Source organism: Cryptomeria japonica, chromosome 8, assembly GCF_030272615.1.
Source record: "Cryptomeria japonica chromosome 8, Sugi_1.0, whole genome shotgun sequence".
Taxonomy (NCBI): Eukaryota; Viridiplantae; Streptophyta; class Pinopsida; order Cupressales; family Cupressaceae; genus Cryptomeria; species Cryptomeria japonica.
Window position 1 is genome coordinate 89,653,254 of NC_081412.1, and position 8,929 is coordinate 89,662,182.

The window sequence follows — 8,929 nt, forward strand, 5'->3', positions numbered from 1 at the left end:
TTTGTTGTCCTTAGTGTTGTCTACTTGAGGACGATGCAAAGCATTGAGATCTCTTGATCTCTCTCATGTTGACTCAAAAGACACATGTGTTCCCTTCTTCTAGGTGACCTTCCTTGATTGGGGAATGAAGAACAATTATGCATACATACATATGATATACATGAATAATCATACAGCATATTGACCCCGAGGAAAGCGAAGTCACCTTGTGCTTTGTGTTTTTTGTCTATGATCCTTGGGCTTATCTCACACTTGGGGGCTAAATCCTTGTGATAACGTGCTCCTTTCCTTTCTCATTTCTTATATGTATCACTACCTTAAAGCAATCACCCCCCGTGAGGCGTGTGTGATCGCTTTAACGTAGGGGGGCATACATCCCGTTCATATCTTTTCAAGATACTTGAAAATTTCTTGGCAAATTTAGCCTTGCCTTGAAAATTTTTGATATCTTTCTTGCATGACTCATAGTGAGGGAACCTTACTACTGACAGTCATGGTTCTCCCTCGTGATCTTCCCTTTTACTTTGTCAATCGAAGTCGTAAGATCCTTAGTCCACTGGGGGCTTGGTGTATCTTGCTTCCTTGACGTGGTGAAAGTCTTTCAATGTTGTTTCCTTGTACTTTACCGGAAGTATGAGCATACATACTCCCGCTAAAGTGGGGGCTAAATGTAGCGTCCTAAAATTGCGACACTTGCAATTTCGACTGCATTTCGATCTTCACGATGGTGACGCAACACGCAACCTGAATGGAGACCCCGAAACCTGATTATGACACCAAAAACTGCATTTTCTTGCACCCTGGCCTGAACCTCCTTTGCACCCTGCTATCCCGGGAGGTGGGACCAGAGCGCCCAGCGCCCTGGTCCTTCAGGACCAGGGCGCCCAGCGCCCTAGTCCCTGGGTCCTATTTTGGGCCCGGTCTCTTTTGGACTTCGGGTCTTTATGTTTGCAAATTGGAAAATTATCTTTCCTGGTCGGCCTAAGGTTGGGAAAATCAGTCTTTTAACCCTAATTGGCAAGTATATAAACTAATTTTCCTCTCTCATTTTGGGAGGAGGGAAAAAGGTGGAAACTATACTCAAGCATTCAAGCATTCAAGCATTCAAGCATTTATTCCAAGTCTCCATTCAAGGCTAAGTGTTGCATTCAAGACAAGGATTCAACCATTGAAGAGGAGATCACTTACTACATGCTACATACAACATACAACATACAACAAACAACAACATCTATACCTTCGCACATAAGGATACAAACATCCTTACAACAAGGTATTAGTACTTGTTTTACATTACATTTACAACATTTCTCATTTCTTGGTTAATTCCAAAACCGGGGTTTGACCTAAGGGCAAACCCCTAATCCCTAACCCCCCAATTGTCTTCAATTTTCTGTGTGTAGGTTGCAGGTACGCGGCTGAAATTGAAGATCTGGAATCCTTGTGCAGAGACGAACAGATCCCCCTTCGTTTCGCGGATTTTTCGGAGGACCGTGGCGCTTGGGCGCCATCGTCCCGGCAACTTTTGCTCAAATTTGCAGGACAACACCGTATCGACATTTTACTGCTAATTCCAGGTCCACAGCTTCATCCTATATCCCTATCTCAGTTTATAAGCGAATCTTTCTCACTTTCTATGCATTCCTAGCTTAATTCTTCTATCAACATTCTTTACAAAAGAGGGTAGCCTTGCTGTCTTAACCCTTGAAACACATTTAGCATCCAATCTTGCATTGTGTGGGATTGGATCTTGTGGGTTTCAACCCCTCTTTTGAATTTAAAGTCTCTCCCCTAAGTGAAAAACCATCAACCCTAGTGACTCTCCCTTCTCTCTCCTTGGAGTTGGAAGAGGGGAGAGCAACTAGGGTTCGATTGCAATTTTCCGCTTTACAAGAGATAATGTTGGTTAACTAATAGCCAAAAACCTTCTATAGCCAAAACATAGAGCACTAGAGCCAAATGACAACACTAAATAATAGGGACAAAAATATCAAATGAGGAGGATTATTAGCCATTGATAGCAAGGCAAGTAGAATAATCTATAAAGATAATTTGAACTAAGTGTATGGAATCAAGACCAAAACTCAATGCTTGAAGCATGACCATAATGAATATACATTCAATGAGGTATAAGATTTAGCAAAATTAATCTTAATAAAAAGAGCCTAGTGCTAAGAACATTGAATCCATTCCATCCCTTCCCAAACAACAATGATATTATCAATAATGCAATGGTTTGATAAAGCTAGTTCATTACAATTGGATTATAACCAAGAGTAAATGACAAATGCTAAGGGCAAGAGATTTTTCTATGATCTTGTATGAATTTTTCAAGAGAGTGATTGTCTACCAATTGATAATATCTTATCAATCACCATCCTTAGGAATGAATCGGATATGTCAAGTTTACTAATGAGATCTCCTATAGAGCTTGTAATATATGCTTCATTATAGTAGACTTGTAAAGGGATAAGGCCAATTATGTCATATAGCATTTTATAATATTCATAGAGGAATCCATCACAACTAGGGGCATTATAATTGGTCATTTTAAAAATTATCCCTTGAAGTTCCACCATGAATGGATATTGATCACAAATGGCCTACTACAAAGTGGAGAGCCTAGTGGAAACAACACTCGCATATTGATGAAGAGATTGTTCCAAAGTTAAGAAGGGAGCATGAGTTGGAAAACTTTCTAGTAATGGAAAATCAAAGCTTGAAGAATGGAAAGAATTTTAGAGAGAACATGACACCCTTCTTTGATGCACTTGATCTTTGAGGATCCTGGAAAGATTGAAGGGATTGGTAGTATTCCTTTGAAATTCTCAAGGGGGCTTCACTAGCTAGGCAATATTATTGTATGGGGGAAAAAGCGAGACTAGGTCAATCATGCCCTAATCCTACCTTTTGACACACATTACGGAATATGAAAGAGCCTAGAGATATCGCACAATTGGCTACTTCTTTTGGTGAAAGAGAGAGCCACGGGATATCTATTAGGATTCCTATTCCCTTGTTGAAATTGAAAGATCAAGTAATGCAGGTTCAAACCCTAATCCCAAAATGCAAGTATGAACCAATAACAAGATTGCAGAATTGAGATTAAACAATGAACAGCTGTAAGTACAAGGATGAAATAAGAATGCAGATATGTACCCGGAGTCAAAATCGGACTGAAAATATTCAGGACGGGAGCGCGGGCGCCACTGTCCTGAAAACTGCACCGGAAACCACTGTTCTGCACTCTGAAACACTGTCTGGAAACTGTCTGCAAACTGTCTGTCCGGAGGACGAGGGCGCCCAGCACCTCTGTCCCAGGGACCAGGGCGCCCAGCGCCCCTGTCCTGGCAGGACCAGGGCGCCCAGCACCCCTGTCCCAGTCTCCTGCTCTACAATTTCACACAGAGTGCTGTTCCAACCTTCTCTCTCTGGATCTGTATCCCGCGGCGTCGTCCGAATCCCAAAACCTGCAATAATATCTGAAAAGGGGGAGGGGCGGCCATATAGGGTTTTGCCTTAGTCAAACCCCCGCTTCGGTGATTTCCACCTCCACGAATAGCCAAGTTGTTTTGTAAAATGTATTGTGTGTGCAGACCTAGTGTGTGTGCAAGGTCCAAAATGCAAGAAAGCAAACTAGAGCAACCTAGAAAGTAAACCCTAATTGCTTGCAAATGATAATGTAAATGCTCTAAACCAAGATGCAATGTGATCTAAAGCATGAATAAATGATGTATCAAAGCTTATGCAAAGACATGAAAACAATACGAAATCATACCCAACCCTCAAGGGAGGAGTACAAGCCAATCTTCAGTCGGTAATCTCCTATTGTTCTTCAATGTCTTCCAAGCCCTAAGTGGATGAATGAAATTGATAGATGCTTGATAGAATGATGTTGAATGTTGTTGAAGTCCTCAAAGATCTGCTCTTTCGCTGCATATGAAGTTCCTGGAAACAAAAATCCCATCCCTTCAAATGAAGAAGGAGAGCTCTTATGTATGAAACCCTAGATCGTAAATTCGTATTTTGGCTGACCTAGAGATTGAATATCCCGCCAATTTCTTGGGGTTAAGCTTTATTTTATGATTGGATTGTGCTCCCAAAATTTCGGGAAAAATGTCCGGGACCATGTGCACCGGGCGCCACGGTCCCGACAACTTTTCACCAAATTTTCAGGGCCGTCGGATATGATGATTTTAGAGAGAATCCCGAAGTTACAGGTGATTTCGAGATGTTTTGACCCTGAAATCAAGCCCCCAAGTTCGAAATAGGACTTAATTAGGGTTTTTGATTAAGTGATGTATTGGAGGAATAAAATGTGAAGGGCGCGCTTTAGTGAAAGGGCCCAACTTTGTGATGTAGAGAATGATGAAATAGGACCTTAGACCTAATTAATTTGATTAATTAAGTGCTTAAGGAGAAATGCAATGCAGAATGCAAAATGCACTAAGGCGGGTGCTAAACTAGGTGTGAAATTGTACCACCCTAGCGAGTGCGTACAATTTACGATGCTACATTTAGCCCCCACTTTAGCGGTCATATGAGTACTACGTGCATATGCAAGCTAAAGTACAGAAAAGTAAACATTATTTGAAAAAGGATATATCCATAAGATGTCGGACGAAGCCCCCAGCGGTATCTGCAGTACACAGTTAGGAACCGCACCCTACAAAACAAACGTTAGATCACAAAATCACCTAATGCTTACTAGGGAAAGTGATGAAATCTGTGAGTAGCTATATGCCCCCCCCTGTTTCGACTTGCTTATTTAGGGAGGTGAAACAGGGTAGCATGTTTACTTGCGACAAATTGTGTAAGAGAGTGTTGATGAGGGGTTGTTCACTAAATAGGCTTCATCAGAGCACTTTTTGGAACATCCCGAGAGTAGGAGAAGGAAAATACGATTCCAACGCAACAAACGGCTCAAAAATCGCATCTCCCAAACCCAAGTTATGATAAAATGAATGATAGAGGGAAATTAGGGTTTTAAAAAGTAAGAATAAACAAACAAGAGTATATACTTCGAAAGTGACACTTGTATTCGTCACTTTGTCGATTTCAGAATACTATTCAGTGCAGCGGAGCCCACCTAGCCATCATCATGCCTTCACAACGATCGGAGCGTCCCACAAGGATCGAGATCCTACGCCAGGCCGTGATCGACGACGAGCCACTGGACGAGGTGAGTTGACTGAACGTTTGACTTTTGATTCTTTCGCATTTTGACTTTTTTGTGATCGTATGCGGGCTTTGAAGGCTGACCGGGGCCCACCCAGGGCGCCATGGTCCCTGAGGGGCGCCCTGGTCCCCCCAAGGCACCATGGTCCCTGACAGGGGCGCCATGGTCCCTGCAGGGCACCATGGTCCCTGACAGGGCGCCATGGTCCCCATCAGGGCGCCATGGTCCCCAATCAGGGCCTGGCGAGAGGTTACAAGGCTAGCATACAATGTACAACAGTTTGCATTTGCGATTTCGATGATCGAGTACTGATTATCGTCATGTTTTCGTTTGCAGGGTCTCCCGTACATGAGAGAGCACACAGTGGGACATATTCTTCGCACTTTGCGAGATCAGATTCCGCGACTGACTCAGTCAGAGAGAGACACACTATCGATTGTAGGATTGTGGTACGTGATTCTCATGCCAGCCATTCGATTTCATCCTGCGATGCTGATGGCCTTGATGGAGCGATGGGATCCTGACACATGCACCTTTCACCTTCTAGTAGGAGAGCTGACGGTCACACTCGAGGATGTGTACCGTATACTTCGTCTTCCTATCAGAGGAGCCACAGTTACATACGCGACCGATCGGTCAGCGGAGGATCATCAGAGAGAGAAGGTGTATTGCATAGGGAGAGTCATGTCGAGCGAGACGAGAGGTCGCATCATGGTCAGCTGGCTCTTACATCCTACAGGGGAGGTACCACTTCTGAGACGCCTTATGATAGCCATCATAGCACTAGCCGTCTGCCCTAATGGGCGAGGGACACACATGCATGGGGGCCTCACATGGTGTATCAGAGCGATGGAGAGACACAGGAGAGTGTATGTGTGGGGTCGGAGTATGCTAGTGCATCTCTATCACGACCTTGAGGAGTATGTATTCGGACAGGGTTGTAGTTTGATGACATGCACACTTCTACAGGTATGGATTTTAGAGCATTTCACATGCACCAGGCCTGTCGGCTTTCCACTGAGTACAGCGAGCGAGCGACCTAGGGTGTTCGCTTATCCACTTACCAGAGAGTGGAGATTTGGATATTTATTATATTGGAGAGTGATTATTGACAGACTGACAGCCGAGATGATAGTGTGGAGACCTTACCTACTGATGCACAGATGGGATGGGATGGAGAGACAGTTAGCATGTCTACAGAGGAACCGCCTACTGCGAGGACGATATGCACACATCATAGTCCCTTTCTACTTTGACCGAGTACGGAGGCAGTTCGGACTAGAGCAGTGTGTTCCAGCCGATGTGCCCATCTATACTCGACACTCACAGGTCCTTCCCAGACCTGGAGCAGTAGCGAGACCGACGGTAGATGATATTGAGACGACAGACTTAGAGGGATCTGATCAGGATGTAGTCACTGACTATTCTGCAGAGCCTGGAGCACAGCGTAGATATGTTTCATGGTTCATGAGATCATATCCAGGTCCTATCTTTCCACCAGATCATCCGACAGGCTATCCAGGCCCATGGAGACATGGAGACCGAGACGAGGATGAGGGATCCAGGTCAGAGGAGCTAGAGGAGGGAGAGGGTCATGAGGAGGCAGGAGATCCTGATCCACCCACAGGCGATCAGCCCAGTGATGAGGAGGAGGAGGATGAGGATGCAGATAGAGAGGAGGATGAGGAGGATGTAGGTGATGATGCGGATGAGGACGAGGATGACGAGGAGGACGAGGAGGAGGAGGATAGAGATGATGAGGAGGAGTCGGATGCAGCTCCCCACCATTCAGGAGACGATACCATAGCTCTGGATCCACCTCTTATTCCCCAACAGGGGGAACATGAGGCAATACGGAGACCTGTCACCAGTACCGTCCAGTCTACACCCATCGTGGATAGAGTATACGAGCAAGGGGAGCCTAGCGGTGCCCAGGCACAGATGCTACCATATCATGATCCCTACTGGCGCGAGGGAGATCCAGGTATAGTAAGTTTATATTGATTGATTAATGTTTTGATGATATAGAATGGTACTAACAAAGATCTGTTCTATTGCCACAGCTAATGTGTAGGAATGGTGTTCCTTGATTCAGCAGGCAATGACAGACATTTCCATGATAGCACAGATCCCTAGTTCCTCACAGATTGCTTATAGGCCTCAGGGGAACGCGGGTCGGCATGAGGATTTGTTTTTCCCATTCCGAGTACAGGTAGATATATGGAGGGAGAGAGAGAGAGAGTCCTATCAGAGGACCTTCAGCAGGCGCGACAGAGAGAGAGAGTCCTATCAGAGGACCTCCAGCAGGCGCGGCGAGATCTAGCAGCGGCTCAGACCGAGGCTACCACCTATCGTGCGATCCTTATGGATAGGGATCGTAGGAGTTCCTCTCGGAGTCACTCACGATCTGTATCGCGCTACACACCCATGGGTCCACCTTCACGGCCAGACCAGGAGGGAGCATCCAGTCGACACTCTCCAGCCACTAGCCCTAGGGATAGGAGATGATGTTATGATGTACAGTGACCTAGATTTGTATACGATCCACACATATATATGTATATATACATGCTTCTCTGTTGTCTCAAATGTGTTATCTTTAATGCTTAAAACAACATATATTTTGTTTTGATTAAATCTTAATACATTTGGTAAATGTACATGTATGTTCAGAATTTTAATTTCCATGTGATTGATTTCTCAATGCTCCATGATTAAATTGATACATGTGTGACTTAATTAAAATGTTTAATCAAGTACTACATTGATGATAAGGAATAAATATGCATTAAGCCTAAGAATCATATGACTAATGTGATTTAATTTTGAACTCAAACACAACATGATACGATTCTACTTAATACATAAAGACATTGTATAATATGCTAGCATAATGAGAAATGTAAACCTTTTACAATTTACATTAATGAATTCAAGACAAACTATAAAGTAAGAAGACATGCTTGTCAAGAACGAAGCAATATAGATTAAACGACATAACATTTAATTCTATTTTGCTTTAATTAAGGAATACTAACATATTATCCAATGTTGAAGAATTGAAAAAGAAGATAGATGAAGAATGAAGAATTAAACATAATATCTACGCAAGTGCATAGCATTAATAGGTTCTTTAAGAGGCGTACCATCTACATCCACTATTTTGTAAGCACCTGATCCATAATCCTCAATAACGATATATGGTCCAAGCCAATTAGGACTAAATTTTCCCTTTTCAGCAGGCAAGGCATTCACATTGCGCTGATTCTCATAAAGGACTAAGTCACCTACTGAGAAGGAACGTTGAATAACCTTGTCATTATAGCTTCGTTGTAGAGTTTTGTGATATGCTTGAATATGCTCAAGAGCGTTTATGCGTCGTTCATCAAGCATCTCAAGCTGTTGAAGTCATTTTTCTCTATAAGAGTCATCATCTACTATACCTTTGAGAGAAACCCTAAGTGATGGAATCTCTAATTCTAAGGGCATAATAGCATCAGCACCATAAACAAGATTATAAGGAGTAGTTCCCGTAGCAATTCCTACACTCGTTCGGTAGGCCCAAAGAGCGTAGATCAGCTGGTTACTCCAATCCTTATCATGCTTATTCACGGTTTTGCGAAGAATTTGTTCAATTATCTTATTGGATGATTCGGCTTGGCCATTTGATTGAGGATAGTAAGGTGTAGAAAATAGATGTTTGATATGATACTTCTCGAGGAATTTCTTCACATCCTTGTTTTTAAATGA